Raw genomic sequence first — 18,586 nt, forward strand, 5'->3', positions numbered from 1 at the left:
CTATGACTACAAACTATTTTTGGTTTGATGGTACTTTTTATCTTCAAAAAAGGGGCGTGGCCATGGGAGCAAAGTTTGCTCCCAGCCTGGCCAACCTATTCATGGCCAGGTGGGAGGAAGATGTCATTTATGCCAGGGATTGGCCCGAGCTCGTTTTCTATAAACGATATATAGATGACATCTTGCTCTTGTGGAGAGGAGAAGAACAAGCACTTGTGAACTTCTTTGGGACTCTCAATAATAACATGCTCAATATCAGACTTACCTATGAATATAGTAAGACTAACATTAACTTTCTAGATTTAACATTAATTAACTCCAATGGAGCTGTTGCGACCTCTTCCTTTTTTAAGGAGACTGATCGCAACAGCTACATTCCTACTAGCAGTTGCCACCATCCATTGTGGCTTTCAAATGTACCTAAGGGTCAGTTTCTCAGAATCCGGAGAAACTGTACCTCAGTGGACACTTACCACGTACAGGCCTCGATTTTGCGTGATAGGTTTATTGAAAAAGGATACGAGCAATCTCACCTTACCCGTATCATGCAAGAGGTGGCAAATATGGACAGGGAGTCATTATTGACTGATAATCCCACCTGTAAACCTTCCAAGATTTGTCCTTTTGTGACCACATTTTCTGCTCAGTTCAAAACTATCACGAGAATAATTAACCAAAATTGGAAAATTCTGAAAGCGGATCCAGTTTTGGCGAGGATCTTGCCGGATAAGCCGGAGATTATGTTCAGGAGGGCACAACCTTTGAGAAATACTATAGCCCCCAATATCATCAATCCACCTACTAAAACCACGTTTTTTAATAATATGGTCGGATTTTTCCCGTGCAATAATTGTATAATATGCACATGCAATGGACATAGGAAAAAGAAGATTGATGACTTTACGTCTACTAGTACTGGGAAAAACTACAAGATTAACAACTTCATATCATGCAATAGCAGATATGTAGTTTATCTTTTGCAATGTCCGTGCAAGAAACAGTACGTAGGTCGTACTACCAGGAGACTTAGGGATCGACTGCGGGAACACGTTAATAATGTGAAAAAAGGCTATAAAGAGCACTCGTTGTCAATGCACTATAGGACTCATCATAACAGAGACCCATCTTCCCTAACATTTGTAGGAATAGATGTAGTACAAAACCATTGGAGGGGAACGAATAAAAAGAAAGCGGTTTCCCAGATGGAAACTAAATGGATCTATCAAATTGACTGTATGCGTCCTAAAGGACTTAACATAGACATGGACATTAACTGTTTCATTGACAACAGTTAGTGTCTTTTATTCCATTATCTCTTTTTACTCCATTATCTTATTGTCTTTTGCCCTCTTTTGGTTTTGTGGTTTTGGGTCATAGTGATATCATCATTTTTACATATATTTTTACATATTTTTATATATTATATATGAGGTGAAATGTTCCTCTATATAAATATATTTTATATGTGGTTTTAATTTGTTTTATTGTGTGTTTTTATTGTGTGATTTCACTCATGTTTTATATATGCATCATGTCATATGTATCATGTCATATGTTTCTGGTTTTTGGTATTTTGTATTAAAGAGTGTGGCATTAGCAATGACCACCAGATATAACCTCATTTTTAACCGGATCATTTGACATTTTTATAATGTTTTTCGTATGGCTGATTAACACATTGATCATTATGCTGATTAATTTGTGGGCATACTGTTCGTTTTCATTAATCTCTAGGCTTTGGATAAGATGTCCATTTGATGATCACTTTGCTATGATAATTAGTAATCTGGTAATGATGGTGTTTAAATTGCCCTTGAGACTACTATTAATCGTCTCCGTGCACTGGTTGCTGGGCTACACACCTTTCCCTGGTGATCATTGTTATGCTGCTTACTCCGCGCTGACAGCGCTTGCGCATGCGCTGTTTGGCGGGCTACATGAAAATGGCGCCCGATACGGAGACATATGTTGAAGGGAAAATGGCGCGCGATTACAGCGCATGCGCCACTTTCCCTATTTAGGGCTTACACTGACGTCCGCTGCTGTAAGCTAAACCCCCTATGACTACGTGCCTTCGCACGAAACGCGTCAGGGAGCGGCTACAAGCGGTGTGACGTCACGCCGACCGGCGCCACGAGGGCCCCGGCGGCCATCCATTATTTACATATCCAGTGTATGGTCAGTATCCTTCCTGCCTCTGCCTGTATACTATATTGTGTGTTTTTGGGAATAAACACCCCTTACCTATCTGGTATCACACTATTTGGCCTCCTTTGTTCTTTGGGCTCTGGTGAGAGTCCTTTACATCTGCAGAACGGCTTTTTCCTCTAAGTGTGGAGTACACTACCAGGTGGCGGAGGGCTTTCTATGACCAGACCTGACCAGATCCATATGAGGACCCTGGAATATCAGCTGTTAATGCGCATTTGAATTGCGCATTTGGTGAGTGCGCAATTCTTACTTTTATCACCTTATCCACGAATCCAGGGACTGGAGCTCTTAAAGGACTCTTTTGGATTCTGAGCACGTTATGGACTGAATTTACCATTTAGTCACCATTTGCACTATAATAGCACTTTTTATTGACTTATATTTATATTTATATTTAAGTATATAAGTATATTCATATAGATAGCGCTGCACCTCTCCCTTGTATACATTTCTATTGAGAAGGTTTATATGGTACCTCTTTGGTGTTCAGCTGCTGTTCTCTTCTTTTACACTTTGTGATTTTATATTAGTTGTTTTTAAGCGCTCACTTATTTTGAAATTTATTGATTTCAGTATGTCATGAGTCATGACGATCAGGGAGTGACTGGAAAATGAAGTATGGAATCGACCAATTACTGCTTAGATTACTGAGTTTCAAGAGAGTGCTATTTTGAGGGCTCCTTCACACACCTTTCACCGTCCTCTGAAAAATTAGCTGTGGAGCACCTGTAACCTTTGGGAGACAGAAGTAAGCCTGTTTATCATGATTTGTGTGTGTCGGTTAAGAGGCTCCCAGAGTCTCCAGATTGAAAAATGTTCCTCCATTGGGCTTTGCATATTTACTGTATAAAAGGGAAACGGCCTTCCAGTCTTGCGTTTACCATTAAGTCTGTATTGCGCAAAGAGCTCATTTGGGGAGCCGGGTGGGGGCTTCGCCCAGTGGACCATTCTGCCTCATCGTGAAGGATTGGTTGGAGATGCCGGGGATTGAACCCGGGGCCTCACACATGCAAAGCGTGCGCTCTACCACTGAGCTACATCCCCCTCTTGTGTAGAGAGTTCTGTGCCTTTATTTTTTCCACAAAACTCTACCCGATGTTGCAACCTTTAACTTTACAGCAGTCCCTCACATCTGTGTTCCACTAGCAGTTCTCAGGGCCTCCATCCCTTCCCAAAACCAAACAGAGCTTCCTTTTTTTTTCCAGGAAGGACTATCGGCCTTCAAGAGCCAAAAGAAACCCAGTTTCTTCTGATTTGTGTTTGTCAGTTAGCTGACGACACATCGTCTCCCGGTTGCACGAGTGAGTTCTCTCTGTACCTGTGTCACATCTAATTACTGTGTGGCTCTCACCTGCATGAGCACTAGTCTGAGAGAGCCAGAGATTATGCGAAATGTAGTTTCTTCACAGGAAGTGTCAGTTTCCACACTACAGAGAGGGGTCATGCATTAACCCATGCAAAGCCATGCCGAATGCCTCATGTTTCAGCACAAACAGAATCTGCTGAAACAGGAATGTGAAGATTTACTCTACTATAGACTGTGCGTACAGTTCAACAAATGACACTATCAAACTACATGATCAGTGCATCATTTTTGCAGGGAGGAAGGTTTACCGTGCCTTTAAAAGAATAACTCCTCTTTTGTTGAGAAAAAAACAATTCCCTTTGGCGATCAGTGTACATTGCAAGGATTTGAACAAACTTTGTTGCAGAGTCCTACCTGTTTCTGCTCTGAAGAAATTGCTCTTTGTTAGATCATGTCTTGTGCAGGACTGATTCCTGAACGGGAGTGATTTTTCTTTTTTTTTTTCTTCAGATCAGATGAAGCACTTGCGGGGCTATAATGGGGAGAGTGTCATGGCCTGCGTTCCCTTAGATGTGATTAACCCTTGAGGAGAATCTCAGGTGAGCTGACATTTTTGTTGCAGAGGATGACTAGAATCTGACTTGTATCTTAGTGCAGACATCTGGGAAAATCAGTGAGCCAATCACACAAGCAGTAAATGACATCTCTGAGGGCGTTCCCTATACCAACTTTGTACGCAACTCCTTCAGGTTGCCTTATTGCATTGAATTGTACAGAAAATGACAGTGCTGCAGTTTGAAATGGAAAGGTCCCTTTTTAATATGGTGTGTGTTGCAATTCTATATATGCTATATTTTCTTATTTGCTTCCCATGAAAGTGGAGTCATCCTATAAGCTTCACATGTACAGTAGACAGCCAATGTCAACCGCAAGTCGAAATATGTGGTTAGTATGCTTCCAAGAAAAATCTTGATTGCTGCCACTAATTTTGCCCCGTCCAGAGAAGCACTCAGCAGGGTTTTGCACCTGGTCACAACCATCTCACCATGTGCCGACAAGGCCGGTTTAAAGCAAAGGCTGGAGATGCCGGGGATTGAACCCGGGGCCTCACACATGCAAAGCGTGCGCTCTACCACTGAGCTACATCCCCCTTGCTAACCTAGACTGTGTGCCTTTTTTTCCCTCACAAAACAGTACATAGTGCGGCACCCTTGATCTCAGCACCAAGCCCTCCCACTAGCATTCCAAAGCAGTAGTTTGGGTTCCTTCACTTCCCAATTCCAACCACAGCTTGGTTTTTTTTTTCTTTTCAGGAGGAACTTGGACTTTGGAGAGACAGAAGAAACCCGGCTTATTCCTATTTGTGTTTGTCAGCTGGCTACCAGAAACTCATGGAAACAATGAAGACTGGCTGTTTTTGCAAAAGGAAGAAGAGAAACACAAATTCCCTTTCCAACAGACCATAAAGAGACGCAGACACAATGGAGATTCAGATGGTTAAAATGTAGATTTTTGCATTTGACAGTGCAGGGAGAAGTTTGGTTGCCCATTTCCACTGTGAGGTAGTTGTTGGACAAATAGCTACAAAGCACATGGTTTGCATGCACTTTTCATGGGAACAGCAAGGCGCCAACGTTAACAACAAGTCGATATAGAGCGGACAGAATGCTTTCTAGGGAATTCTTCCTTGCGGCTTGTTTCCTATTAATGCCACCATTTTTTACCAATCCAGACAAGTTCTCATCAGGGTCAAGGTCCATTGCGCTGATCATTAGGCAAAGCAGCATGTGCTGGAGGGTGACTTAACTCTGTTTGAGATAAAGGGTGGAGATGCCGGGGGTTGAACCCGGGACCTCACACATGCGAAGCGTGCGCTCTACCACTGAGCTACATCCCCCATGCTCTGTTGTGGCGCTATGCTTCGTGTGATGCAAAAGTGCAAAATGAGACAAAGGTCAAAGTTAACAACCCCAGTCTGTCTTCTCCACTCCTACATGCTAATGGCTTAGGAGGGTGAGCCCAGAAATGTGTATGTAAGGGTTGTTGTGGCAAAATGTTTTTTAGTCATGTACCTGTGTAGCAGCATCTGAGTTGCGGCTGCTTCCCTTGGAGTATCATAAGTGCCACCCGGATATTTATACGAGCTTGGCCAAGGGATGCTTGTCCTTCCGCAATAGTCAGTTTACACAGTCTACGGGGGAATTTATCATAGTAGTAGTACATGTACAAAAGCAGCCAATATGTGGAAGTGCAGACTGCTATGGCATTGATTTCAGTATGTCATGAGTCATGACGATCAGGGAGTGACTGGAAAATGAAGTATGGAATCGACCAATTACTGCTTAGATTACTGAGTTTCAAGAGAGTGCTATTTTGAGGGCTCCTTCACACACCTTTCACCGTCCTCTGAAAAATTAGCTGTGGAGCACCTGTAACCTTTGGGAGACAGAAGTAAGCCTGTTTATCATGATTTGTGTGTGTCGGTTAAGAGGCTCCCAGAGTCTCCAGATTGAAAAATGTTCCTCCATTGGGCTTTGCATATTTACTGTATAAAAGGGAAACGGCCTTCCAGTCTTGCGTTTACCATTAAGTCTGTATTGCGCAAAGAGCTCATTTGGGGAGCCGGGTGGGGGCTTCGCCCAGTGGACCATTCTGCCTCATTGTGAAGGATTGGTTGGAGATGCCGGGGATTGAACCCGGGGCCTCACACATGCAAAGCGTGCGCTCTACCACTGAGCTACATCCCCCTCTTGTGTAGAGAGTTCTGTGCCTTTATTTTTTCCACAAAACTCTACCCGATGTTGCAACCTTTAACTTTACAGCAGTCCCTCACATCTGTGTTCCACTAGCAGTTCTCAGGGCCTCCATCCCTTCCCAAAACCAAACAGAGCTTCCTTTTTTTTTCCAGGAAGGACTATCGGCCTTCAAGAGCCAAAAGAAACCCAGTTTCTTCTGATTTGTGTTTGTCAGTTAGCTGACGACACATCGTCTCCCGGTTGCACGAGTGAGTTCTCTCTGTACCTGTGTCACATCTAATTACTGTGTGGCTCTCACCTGCATGAGCACTAGTCTGAGAGAGCCAGAGATTATGCGAAATGTAGTTTCTTCACAGGAAGTGTCAGTTTCCACACTACAGAGAGGGGTCATGCATTAACCCATGCAAAGCCATGCCGAATGCCTCATGTTTCAGCACAAACAGAATCTGCTGAAACAGGAATGTGAAGATTTACTCTACTATAGACTGTGCGTACAGTTCAACAAATGACACTATCAAACTACATGATCAGTGCATCATTTTTGCAGGGAGGAAGGTTTACCGTGCCTTTAAAAGAATAACTCCTCTTTTGTTGAGAAAAAAACAATTCCCTTTGGCGATCAGTGTACATTGCAAGGATTTGAACAAACTTTGTTGCAGAGTCCTACCTGTTTCTGCTCTGAAGAAATTGCTCTTTGTTAGATCATGTCTTGTGCAGGACTGATTCCTGAACGGGAGTGATTTTTCTTTTTTTTTTTCTTCAGATCAGATGAAGCACTTGCGGGGCTATAATGGGGAGAGTGTCATGGCCTGCGTTCCCTTAGATGTGATTAACCCTTGAGGAGAATCTCAGGTGAGCTGACATTTTTGTTGCAGAGGATGACTAGAATCTGACTTGTATCTTAGTGCAGACATCTGGGAAAATCAGTGAGCCAATCACACAAGCAGTAAATGACATCTCTGAGGGCGTTCCCTATACCAACTTTGTACGCAACTCCTTCAGGTTGCCTTATTGCATTGAATTGTACAGAAAATGACAGTGCTGCAGTTTGAAATGGAAAGGTCCCTTTTTAATATGGTGTGTGTTGCAATTCTATATATGCTATATTTTCTTATTTGCTTCCCATGAAAGTGGAGTCATCCTATAAGCTTCACATGTACAGTAGACAGCCAATGTCAACCGCAAGTCGAAATATGTGGTTAGTATGCTTCCAAGAAAAATCTTGATTGCTGCCACTAATTTTGCCCCGTCCAGAGAAGCACTCAGCAGGGTTTTGCACCTGGTCACAACCATCTCACCATGTGCCGACAAGGCCGGTTTAAAGCAAAGGCTGGAGATGCCGGGGATTGAACCCGGGGCCTCACACATGCAAAGCGTGCGCTCTACCACTGAGCTACATCCCCCTTGCTAACCTAGACTGTGTGCCTTTTTTTCCCTCACAAAACAGTACATAGTGCGGCACCCTTGATCTCGGCACCAAGCCCTCCCACTAGCATTCCAAAGCAGTAGTTTGGGTTCCTTCACTTCCCAATTCCAACCACAGCTTGGTTTTTTTTTTCTTTTCAGGAGGAACTTGGACTTTGGAGAGACAGAAGAAACCCGGCTTATTCCTATTTGTGTTTGTCAGCTGGCTACCAGAAACTCATGGAAACAATGAAGACTGGCTGTTTTTGCAAAAGGAAGAAGAGAAACACAAATTCCCTTTCCAACAGACCATAAAGAGACGCAGACACAATGGAGATTCAGATGGTTAAAATGTAGATTTTTGCATTTGACAGTGCAGGGAGAAGTTTGGTTGCCCATTTCCACTGTGAGGTAGTTGTTGGACAAATAGCTACAAAGCACATGGTTTGCATGCACTTTTCATGGGAACAGCAAGGCGCCAACGTTAACAACAAGTCGATATAGAGCGGACAGAATGCTTTCTAGGGAATTCTTCCTTGCGGCTTGTTTCCTATTAATGCCACCATTTTTTACCAATCCAGACAAGTTCTCATCAGGGTCAAAGTCCATTGCGCTGATCATTAGGCAAAGCAGCATGTGCTGGAGGGTGACTTAACTCTGTTTGAGATAAAGGGTGGAGATGCCGGGGGTTGAACCCGGGACCTCACACATGCGAAGCGTGCGCTCTACCACTGAGCTACATCCCCCATGCTCTGTTGTGGCGCTATGCTTCGTGTGATGCAAAAGTGCAAAATGAGACAAAGGTCAAAGTTAACAACCCCAGTCTGTCTTCTCCACTCCTACATGCTAATGGCTTAGGAGGGTGAGCCCAGAAATGTGTATGTAAGGGTTGTTGTGGCAAAATGTTTTTTAGTCATGTACCTGTGTAGCAGCATCTGAGTTGCGGCTGCTTCCCTTGGAGTATCATAAGTGCCACCCGGATATTTATACGAGCTTGGCCAAGGGATGCTTGTCCTTCCGCAATAGTCAGTTTACACAGTCTACGGGGGAATTTATCATAGTAGTAGTACATGTACAAAAGCAGCCAATATGTGGAAGTGCAGACTGCTATGGCATTGATTTCAGTATGTCATGAGTCATGACGATCAGGGAGTGACTGGAAAATGAAGTATGGAATCGACCAATTACTGCTTAGATTACTGAGTTTCAAGAGAGTGCTATTTTGAGGGCTCCTTCGCACACCTTTCACCGTCCTCTGAAAAATTAGCTGTGGAGCACCTGTAACCTTTGGGAGACAGAAGTAAGCCTGTTTATCATGATTTGTGTGTGTCGGTTAAGAGGCTCCCAGAGTCTCCAGATTGAAAAATGTTCCTCCATTGGGCTTTGCATATTTACTGTATAAAAGGGAAACGGCCTTCCAGTCTTGCGTTTACCATTAAGTCTGTATTGCGCAAAGAGCTCATTTGGGGAGCCGGGTGGGGGCTTCGCCCAGTGGACCATTCTGCCTCATCGTGAAGGATTGGTTGGAGATGCCGGGGATTGAACCCGGGGCCTCACACATGCAAAGCGTGCGCTCTACCACTGAGCTACATCCCCCTCTTGTGTAGAGAGTTCTGTGCCTTTATTTTTTCCACAAAACTCTACCCGATGTTGCAACCTTTAACTTTACAGCAGTCCCTCACATCTGTGTTCCACTAGCAGTTCTCAGGGCCTCCATCCCTTCCCAAAACCAAACAGAGCTTCCTTTTTTTTTCCAGGAAGGACTATCGGCCTTCAAGAGCCAAAAGAAACCCAGTTTCTTCTGATTTGTGTTTGTCAGTTAGCTGACGACACATCGTCTCCCGGTTGCACGAGTGAGTTCTCTCTGTACCTGTGTCACATCTAATTACTGTGTGGCTCTCACCTGCATGAGCACTAGTCTGAGAGAGCCAGAGATTATGCGAAATGTAGTTTCTTCACAGGAAGTGTCAGTTTCCACACTACAGAGAGGGGTCATGCATTAACCCGTGCAAAGCCATGCCGAATGCCTCATGTTTCAGCACAAACAGAATCTGCTGAAACAGGAATGTGAAGATTTACTCTACTATAGACTGTGCGTACAGTTCAACAAATGACACTATCAAACTACATGATCAGTGCATCATTTTTGCAGGGAGGAAGGTTTACCGTGCCTTTAAAAGAATAACTCCTCTTTTGTTGAGAAAAAAACAATTCCCTTTGGCGATCAGTGTACATTGCAAGGATTTGAACAAACTTTGTTGCAGAGTCCTACCTGTTTCTGCTCTGAAGAAATTGCTCTTTGTTAGATCATGTCTTGTGCAGGACTGATTCCTGAACGGGAGTGATTTTTCTTTTTTTTTTTCTTCAGATCAGATGAAGCACTTGCGGGGCTATAATGGGGAGAGTGTCATGGCCTGCGTTCCCTTAGATGTGATTAACCCTTGAGGAGAATCTCAGGTGAGCTGACATTTTTGTTGCAGAGGATGACTAGAATCTGACTTGTATCTTAGTGCAGACATCTGGGAAAATCAGTGAGCCAATCACACAAGCAGTAAAAAACATCTCTGAGGGCGTTCCCTATACCAACTTTGTACGCAACTCCTTCAGGTTGCCTTATTGCATTGAATTGTACAGAAAATGACAGTGCTGCAGTTTGAAATGGAAAGGTCCCTTTTTAATATGGTGTGTGTTGCAATTCTATATATGCTATATTTTCTTATTTGCTTCCCATGAAAGTGGAGTCATCCTATAAGCTTCACATGTACAGTAGACAGCCAATGTCAACCGCAAGTCGAAATATGTGGTTAGTATGCTTCCAAGAAAAATCTTGATTGCTGCCACTAATTTTGCCCCGTCCAGAGAAGCACTCAGCAGGGTTTTGCACCTGGTCACAACCATCTCACCATGTGCCGACAAGGCCGGTTTAAAGCAAAGGCTGGAGATGCCGGGGATTGAACCCGGGGCCTCACACATGCAAAGCGTGCGCTCTACCACTGAGCTACATCCCCCTTGCTAACCTAGACTGTGTGCCTTTTTTTCCCTCACAAAACAGTACATAGTGCGGCACCCTTGATCTCGGCACCAAGCCCTCCCACTAGCATTCCAAAGCAGTAGTTTGGGTTCCTTCACTTCCCAATTCCAACCACAGCTTGGTTTTTTTTTTCTTTTCAGGAGGAACTTGGACTTTGGAGAGACAGAAGAAACCCGGCTTATTCCTATTTGTGTTTGTCAGCTGGCTACCAGAAACTCATGGAAACAATGAAGACTGGCTGTTTTTGCAAAAGGAAGAAGAGAAACACAAATTCCCTTTCCAACAGACCATAAAGAGACGCAGACACAATGGAGATTCAGATGGTTAAAATGTAGATTTTTGCATTTGACAGTGCAGGGAGAAGTTTGGTTGCCCATTTCCACTGTGAGGTAGTTGTTGGACAAATAGCTACAAAGCACATGGTTTGCATGCACTTTTCATGGGAACAGCAAGGCGCCAACGTTAACAACAAGTCGATATAGAGCGGACAGAATGCTTTCTAGGGAATTCTTCCTTGCGGCTTGTTTCCTATTAATGCCACCATTTTTTACCAATCCAGACAAGTTCTCATCAGGGTCAAAGTCCATTGCGCTGATCATTAGGCAAAGCAGCATGTGCTGGAGGGTGACTTAACTCTGTTTGAGATAAAGGGTGGAGATGCCGGGGGTTGAACCCGGGACCTCACACATGCGAAGCGTGCGCTCTACCACTGAGCTACATCCCCCATGCTCTGTCGTGGCGCTATGCTTCGTGTGATGCAAAAGTGCAAAATGAGACAAAGGTCAAAGTTAACAACCCCAGTCTGTCTTCTCCACTCCTACATGCTAATGGCTTAGGAGGGTGAGCCCAGAAATGTGTATGTAAGGGTTGTTGTGGCAAAATGTTTTTTAGTCATGTACCTGTGTAGCAGCATCTGAGTTGCGGCTGCTTCCCTTGGAGTATCATAAGTGCCACCCGGATATTTATACGAGCTTGGCCAAGGGATGCTTGTCCTTCCGCAATAGTCAGTTTACACAGTCTACGGGGGAATTTATCATAGTAGTAGTACATGTACAAAAGCAGCCAATATGTGGAAGTGCAGACTGCTATGGCATTGATTTCAGTATGTCATGAGTCATGACGATCAGGGAGTGACTGGAAAATGAAGTATGGAATCGACCAATTACTGCTTAGATTACTGAGTTTCAAGAGAGTGCTATTTTGAGGGCTCCTTCACACACCTTTCACCGTCCTCTGAAAAATTAGCTGTGGAGCACCTGTAACCTTTGGGAGACAGAAGTAAGCCTGTTTATCATGATTTGTGTGTGTCGGTTAAGAGGCTCCCAGAGTCTCCAGATTGAAAAATGTTCCTCCATTGGGCTTTGCATATTTACTGTATAAAAGGGAAACGGCCTTCCAGTCTTGCGTTTACCATTAAGTCTGTATTGCGCAAAGAGCTCATTTGGGGAGCCGGGTGGGGGCTTCGCCCAGGGGACCATTCTACCTCATCGTGAAGGATTGGTTGGAGATGCCGGGGATTGAGCCCGGGGCCTCACACATGCAAAGCGTGCGCTCTACCACTGAGCTACATCCCCCTCTTGTGTAGAGGGTTCTGTGCCTTTATTTTTTCCACAAAACTCTACCCGATGTTGCAACCTTTAACTTTGCAGCAGTCCCTCACATCTGTGTTCCACTAGCAGTTCTCAGGGCCTCCATCCCTTCCCAAAACCAAACAGAGCTTCCTTTTTTTTTCCAGGAAGGACTATCGGCCTTCAAGAGCCAAAAGAAACCCAGTTTCTTCTGATTTGTGTTTGTCAGTTAGCTGACGACACATCGTCTCCCGGCTGCACGAGTGAGTTCTCTCTGTACCTGTGTCACATCTAATTACTGTGTGGCTCTCACCTGCATGAGCACTAGTCTGAGAGAGCCAGAGATTATGCGAAATGTAGTTTCTTCACAGGAAGTGTCAGTTTCCACACTACAGAGAGGGGTCATGCATTAACCCGTGCAAAGCCATGCCGAATGCCTCATGTTTCAGCACAAACAGAATCTGCTGAAACAGGAATGTGAAGATTTACTCTACTATAGACTGTGCGTACAGTTCAACAAATGACACTATCAAACTACATGATCAGTGCATCATTTTTGCAGGGAGGAAGGTTTACCGTGCCTTTAAAAGAATAACTCCTCTTTTGTTGAGAAAAAAACAATTCCCTTTGGCGATCAGTGTACATTGCAAGGATTTGAACAAACTTTGTTGCAGAGTCCTACCTGTTTCTGCTCTGAAGAAATTGCTCTTTGTTAGATCATGTCTTGTGCAGGACTGATTCCTGAACGGGAGTGATTTTTCTTTTTTTTTTTTCTTCAGATCAGATGAAGCACTTGCGGGGCTATAATGGGGAGAGTGTCATGGCCTGCGTTCCCTTAGATGTGATTAACCCTTGAGGAGAATCTCAGGTGAGCTGACATTTTTGTTGCAGAGGATGACTAGAATCTGACTTGTATCTTAGTGCAGACATCTGGGAAAATCAGTGAGCCAATCACACAAGCAGTAAATGACATCTCTGAGGGCGTTCCCTATACCAACTTTGTACGCAACTCCTTCAGGTTGCCTTATTGCATTGAATTGTACAGAAAATGACAGTGCTGCAGTTTGAAATGGAAAGGTCCCTTTTTAATACGGCGTGTGTTGCAATTGTATATGCTATATTTTCTTATTTGCTTCCCATGAAAGCGGAGTCATCCTATAAGCTTCACATGTACAGTAGACAGCCAATGTCAACCGCAAGTCGAAATATGTGGTTAGTATGCTTCCAAGAAAAATCTTGATTGCTGCCACTAATTTTGCCATGTCCAGAGAAGCACTCAGCAGGGTTTTGCACCTGGTCACAACCATCTCACCATGTGCCGACAAGGCTGGTTTAAAGCAAAGGCTGGAGATGCCGGGAATTGAACCCGGGGCCTCACACATGCAAAGCGTGCGCTCTACCACTGAGCTACATCCCCCTTGCTAACCTAGACTGTGTGCCTTTTTTTCCCTCACAAAACAGTACATAGTGCGGCACCCTTGATCTCGGCACCAAGCCCTCCCACTAGCATTCCAAAGCAGTAGTTTGGGTTCCTTCACTTCCCAATTCCAACCACAGCTTGGTTTTTTTTTTCTTTTCAGGAGGAACTTGGACTTTGGAGAGACAGAAGAAACCCGGCTTATTCCTATTTGTGTTTGTCAGCTGGCTACCAGAAACTCATGGAAACAATGAAGACTGGCTGTTTTTGCAAAAGGAAGAAGAGAAACACAAATTCCCTTTCCAACAGACCATAAAGAGACGCAGACACAATGGAGATTCAGATGGTTAAAATGTAGATTTTTGCATTTGACAGTGCAGGGAGAAGTTTGGTTGCCCATTTCCACTGTGAGGTAGCTGTTGGACAAATAGCTACAAAGCACATGGTTTGCATGCACTTTTCATGGGAACAGCAAGGCGCCAACGTTAACAACAAGTCGATATAGAGCGGACAGAATGCTTTCTAGGGAATTCTTCCTTGCGGCTTGTTTCCTATTAATGCCACCATTTTTTACCAATCCAGACAAGTTCTCATCAGGGTCAAAGTCCATTGCGCTGATCATTAGGCAAAGCAGCATGTGCTGGAGGGTGACTTAACTCTGTTTGAGATAAAGGGTGGAGATGCCGGGGGTTGAACCCGGGACCTCACACATGCGAAGCATGCGCTCTACCACTGAGCTACATCCCCCATGCTCTGTTGTGGTGCTATGCTTCGTGTGATGCAAAAGTGCAAAATGAGACAAAGGTCAAAGTTAACAACCCCAGTCTGTCTTCTCCACTCCTACATGCTAATGGCTTAGGAGGGTGAGCCCAGAAATGTGTATGTAAGGGTTGTTGTGGCAAAATGTTTTTTAGTCATGTACCTGTGTAGCAGCATCTGAGTTGCGGCTGCTTCCCTTGGAGTATCATAAGTGCCACCCGGATATTTATACGAGCTTGGCCAAGGGATGCTTGTCCTTCCGCAATAGTCAGTTTACACAGTCTACGGGGGAATTTATCATAGTAGTAGTACATGTACAAAAGCAGCCAATATGTGGAAGTGCAGACTGCTATGGCATTGATTTCAGTATGTCATGAGTCATGACGATCAGGGAGTGACTGGAAAATGAAGTATGGAATCGACCAATTACTGCTTAGATTACTGAGTTTCAAGAGAGTGCTATTTTGAGGGCTCCTTCACACACCTTTCACCGTCCTCTGAAAAATTAGCTGTGGAGCACCTGTAACCTTTGGGAGACAGAAGTAAGCCTGTTTATCATGATTTGTGTGTGTCGGTTAAGAGGCTCCCAGAGTCTCCAGATTGAAAAATGTTCCTCCATTGGGCTTTGCATATTTACTGTATAAAAGGGAAACGGCCTTCCAGTCTTGCGTTTACCATTAAGTCTGTATTGCGCAAAGAGCTCATTTGGGGAGCCGGGTGGGGGCTTCGCCCAGGGGACCATTCTGCCTCATCGTGAAGGATTGGTTGGAGATGCCGGGGATTGAACCCGGGGCCTCACACATGCAAAGCGTGCGCTCTACCACTGAGCTACATCCCCCTCTTGTGTAGAGGGTTCTGTGCCTTTATTTTTTCCACAAAACTCTACCCGATGTTGCAACCTTTAACTTTGCAGCAGTCCCTCACATCTGTGTTACACTAGCAGTTCTCAGGGCCTCCATCCCTTCCCAAAACCAAACAGAGCTTCCTTTTTTTTTCCAGGAAGGACTATCGGCCTTCAAGAGCCAAAAGAAACCCAGTTTCTTCTGATTTGTGTTTGTCAGTTAGCTGACGACACATCGTCTCCCGGCTGCACGAGTGAGTTCTCTCTGTACCTGTGTCACATCTAATTACTGTGTGGCTCTCACCTGCATGAGCACTAGTCTGAGAGAGCCAGAGATTATGCGAAATGTAGTTTCTTCACAGGAAGTGTCAGTTTCCACACTACAGAGAGGGGTCATGCATTAACCCATGCAAAGCCATGCCGAATGCCTCATGTTTCAGCACAAACAGAATCTGCTGAAACAGGAATGTGAAGATTTACTCTACTATAGACTGTGCAGACAGTTCAACAAATGACACTATCAAACTACATGATCAGTGCATCATTTTTGCAGGGAGGAAGGTTTACCGTGCCTTTAAAAGAATAACTCCTCTTTTGTTGAGAAAAAAACAATTCCCTTTGGCGATCAGTGTACATTGCAAGGATTTGAACAAACTTTGTTGCAGAGTCCTACCTGTTTCTGCTCTGAAGAAATTGCTCTTTGTTAGATCATGTCTTGTGCAGGACTGATTCCTGAACGGGAGTGATTTTTCTTTTTTTTTTTTCTTCAGATCAGATGAAGCACTTGCGGGGCTATAATGGGGAGAGTGTCATGGCCTGCGTTCCCTTAGATGTGATTAACCCTTGAGGAGAATCTCAGGTGAGCTGACATTTTTGTTGCAGAGGATGACTAGAATCTGACTTGTATCTTAGTGCAGACATCTGGGAAAATCAGTGAGCCAATCACACAAGCAGTAAATGACATCTCTGAGGGTGTTCCCTATACCAACTTTGTACGCAACTCCTTCAGGTTGCCTTATTGCATTGAATTGTACAGAAAATGACAGTGCTGCAGTTTGAAATGGAAAGGTCCCTTTTTAATACGGCGTGTGTTGCAATTGTATATGCTATATTTTCTTATTTGCTTCCCATGAAAGTGGAGTCATCCTATAAGCTTCACATGTACAGTAGACAGCCAATGTCAACCGCAAGTCGAAATATGTGGTTAGTATGCTTCCAAGAAAAATCTTGATTGCTGCCACTAATTTTGCCCCGTCCAGAGAAGCACTCAGCAGGGTTTTGCACCTGGTCACAACCATCTCACCATGTGCCGACAAGGCCGGTTTAAAGCAAAGGCTGGAGATGCCGGGGATTGAACCCAGGGCCTCACACATGCAAAGCGTGCGCTCTACCACTGAGCTACATCCCCCTTGCTAACCTAGACTGTGTGCCTTTTTTTCCTCACAAAACAGTACATAGTGCGGCACCCTTGATCTCGGCACCAAGCCCTCCCACTAGAATTCCAAAGCAGTAGTTTGGGTTCCTTCACTTCCCAATTCCAACCACAGCTTGGTTTTTTTTTTCTTTTCAGGAGGAACTTGGACTTTGGAGAGACAGAAGAAACCCGGCTTATTCCTATTTGTGTTTGTCAGCTGGCTACCAGAAACTCATGGAAACAATGAAGACTGGCTGTTTTTGCAAAAGGAAGAAGAGAAACACAAATTCCCTTTCCAACAGACCATAAAGAGACGCAGACACAATGGAGATTCAGATGGTTAAAATGTAGATTTTTGCATTTGACAGTGCAGGGAGAAGTTTGGTTGCCCATTTCCACTGTGAGGTAGCTGTTGGACAAATAGCTACAAAGCACATGGTTTGCATGCACTTTTCATGGGAACAGCAAGGCGCCAACGTTAACAACAAGTCGAAATAGAGCGGTCAGAATGCTTTCTAGGGAATTCTTCCTTGCGGCTTGTTTCCTATTAATGCCACCATTTTTTACCAATCCAGACAAGTTCTCATCAGGGTCAAAGTCCATTGCGTTGATCATTAGGCAAAGCAGCATGTGCTGGAGGGTGACTTAACTCTGTTTGAGATAAAGGGTGGAGATGCCGGGGGTTGAGCCCGGGACCTCACACATGTGAAGCGTGTGCTCTACCACTGAGCTACATCCCCCATGCTCTGTCGTGGCGCTATGCTTCGTGTGATGCAAAAGTGCAAAATGAGACAAAGGTCAAAGTTAACAACCCCAGTCTGTCTTCTCCACTCCTACATGCTAATGGCTTTGAAGGGTGAGCCCAGAAATGTGTATGTAAGGGTTGTTGTGGCAAAATGTTTTTTAGTCATGTACCTGTGTAGCAGCATCTGAGTTGCGGCTGCTTCCCTTGGAGTATCATAAGTGCCACCCGGATATTTATACGAGCTTGGCCAAGGGATGCTTGTCCTTCCGCAATAGTCAGTTTACACAGTCTACGGGGGAATTTATCATAGTAGTAGTACATGTACAAAAGCAGCCAATATGTGGAAGTGCAGACTGCTATGGCATTGATTTCAGTATGTCATGAGTCATGACGATCAGGGAGTGACTGGAAAATGAAGTATGGAATCGACCAATTACTGCTTAGATTACTGCGTTTCAAGAGTGCTATTTTGAGGGCTCCTTCACACACCTTTCACCGTCCTCTGAAAAATTAGCTGTGGAGCACCTGTAACCTTTGGGAGACAGAAGTAAGCCTGTTTATCATGATTTGTGTGTGTCGGTTAAGAGGCTCCCAGAGTCTCCAGATTGAAAAATGTTCCTCCATTGGGCTTTGCATATTTACTGTATAAAAGGGAAACGACCTTCCAGTCTTGCGTTTACCATTAAGTCTGTATTGCGCAAAGAGCTCATTTGGGGAGCTGGGTGGGGGCTTCGGCCAGGGGACCATTCTGCCTCATCGTGAAGGATTGGTTGGAGATGCCGGGGATTGAACCCGGGGCCTCACACATGCAAAGCGTGCGCTCTACCACTGAGCTACATCCCCCTCTTGTGTAGAGGGTTCTGTGCCTTTATTTTTTCCACAAAACTCTACCCGATGTTGCAACCTTTAACTTTGCAGCAGTCCCTCACATCTGTGTTCCACTAGCAGTTCTCAGGGCCTCCATCCCTTCCCAAAACCAAACAGAGCTTCCTTTTTTTTTCCAGGAAGGACTATCGGCCTTCAAGAGCCAAAAGAAACCCAGTTTCTTCTGATTTGTGTTTGTCAGTTTGCTGACGACACATCGTCTCCCGGCTGCACGAGTGAGTTCTCTCTGTACCTGTGTCACATCTAATT

The 18,586-nt window shown here is 44.5% G+C and overlaps 16 non-coding genes across 16 annotated transcripts; all 16 read right to left on the reverse strand.

Annotated features, from left to right (window-relative positions):
- Nucleotides 1–3,183: 3,183 nt before the first annotated feature.
- TRNAA-UGC (transfer RNA alanine (anticodon UGC)) lies at nt 3,184–3,255 on the reverse strand. Its single transcript has one exon. It is a non-coding gene; the product is annotated as a tRNA-Ala (tRNA).
- Nucleotides 3,256–4,595: 1,340 nt separating this feature from the next.
- TRNAA-UGC (transfer RNA alanine (anticodon UGC)) lies at nt 4,596–4,667 on the reverse strand. Its single transcript has one exon. It is a non-coding gene; the product is annotated as a tRNA-Ala (tRNA).
- Nucleotides 4,668–5,342: 675 nt separating this feature from the next.
- TRNAA-CGC (transfer RNA alanine (anticodon CGC)) lies at nt 5,343–5,414 on the reverse strand. The gene has a single exon. It is a non-coding gene; the product is annotated as a tRNA-Ala (tRNA).
- Nucleotides 5,415–6,192: 778 nt separating this feature from the next.
- Nucleotides 6,193–6,264, reverse strand: TRNAA-UGC (transfer RNA alanine (anticodon UGC)). The gene has a single exon. It is a non-coding gene; the product is annotated as a tRNA-Ala (tRNA).
- A 1,340-nt stretch (nt 6,265–7,604) lies between these two features.
- Nucleotides 7,605–7,676, reverse strand: TRNAA-UGC (transfer RNA alanine (anticodon UGC)). The gene has a single exon. It is a non-coding gene; the product is annotated as a tRNA-Ala (tRNA).
- A 675-nt stretch (nt 7,677–8,351) lies between these two features.
- Nucleotides 8,352–8,423, reverse strand: TRNAA-CGC (transfer RNA alanine (anticodon CGC)). The gene has a single exon. It is a non-coding gene; the product is annotated as a tRNA-Ala (tRNA).
- Nucleotides 8,424–9,201: 778 nt separating this feature from the next.
- On the reverse strand, nt 9,202–9,273 carry TRNAA-UGC (transfer RNA alanine (anticodon UGC)). The gene has a single exon. It is a non-coding gene; the product is annotated as a tRNA-Ala (tRNA).
- Nucleotides 9,274–10,613: 1,340 nt separating this feature from the next.
- Nucleotides 10,614–10,685, reverse strand: TRNAA-UGC (transfer RNA alanine (anticodon UGC)). The gene has a single exon. It is a non-coding gene; the product is annotated as a tRNA-Ala (tRNA).
- Nucleotides 10,686–11,360: 675 nt separating this feature from the next.
- TRNAA-CGC (transfer RNA alanine (anticodon CGC)) lies at nt 11,361–11,432 on the reverse strand. Its single transcript has one exon. It is a non-coding gene; the product is annotated as a tRNA-Ala (tRNA).
- A 778-nt stretch (nt 11,433–12,210) lies between these two features.
- Nucleotides 12,211–12,282, reverse strand: TRNAA-UGC (transfer RNA alanine (anticodon UGC)). The gene has a single exon. It is a non-coding gene; the product is annotated as a tRNA-Ala (tRNA).
- A 1,339-nt stretch (nt 12,283–13,621) lies between these two features.
- On the reverse strand, nt 13,622–13,693 carry TRNAA-UGC (transfer RNA alanine (anticodon UGC)). The gene has a single exon. It is a non-coding gene; the product is annotated as a tRNA-Ala (tRNA).
- Nucleotides 13,694–14,368: 675 nt separating this feature from the next.
- On the reverse strand, nt 14,369–14,440 carry TRNAA-CGC (transfer RNA alanine (anticodon CGC)). Its single transcript has one exon. It is a non-coding gene; the product is annotated as a tRNA-Ala (tRNA).
- A 778-nt stretch (nt 14,441–15,218) lies between these two features.
- On the reverse strand, nt 15,219–15,290 carry TRNAA-UGC (transfer RNA alanine (anticodon UGC)). The gene has a single exon. It is a non-coding gene; the product is annotated as a tRNA-Ala (tRNA).
- Nucleotides 15,291–16,629: 1,339 nt separating this feature from the next.
- Nucleotides 16,630–16,701, reverse strand: TRNAA-UGC (transfer RNA alanine (anticodon UGC)). The gene has a single exon. It is a non-coding gene; the product is annotated as a tRNA-Ala (tRNA).
- A 674-nt stretch (nt 16,702–17,375) lies between these two features.
- Nucleotides 17,376–17,447, reverse strand: TRNAV-CAC (transfer RNA valine (anticodon CAC)). The gene has a single exon. It is a non-coding gene; the product is annotated as a tRNA-Val (tRNA).
- A 776-nt stretch (nt 17,448–18,223) lies between these two features.
- TRNAA-UGC (transfer RNA alanine (anticodon UGC)) lies at nt 18,224–18,295 on the reverse strand. The gene has a single exon. It is a non-coding gene; the product is annotated as a tRNA-Ala (tRNA).
- Between the last annotated feature and the right edge of the window lie 291 nt (nt 18,296–18,586).

The sequence above is a fragment of the Staurois parvus genome, unplaced genomic scaffold, assembly GCF_062004578.1.
Source record: "Staurois parvus isolate SC_StPar_1 unplaced genomic scaffold, SC_StPar_1.0 ptg000402l, whole genome shotgun sequence".
Lineage (NCBI taxonomy): Eukaryota > Metazoa > Chordata > Amphibia > Anura > Ranidae > Staurois > Staurois parvus.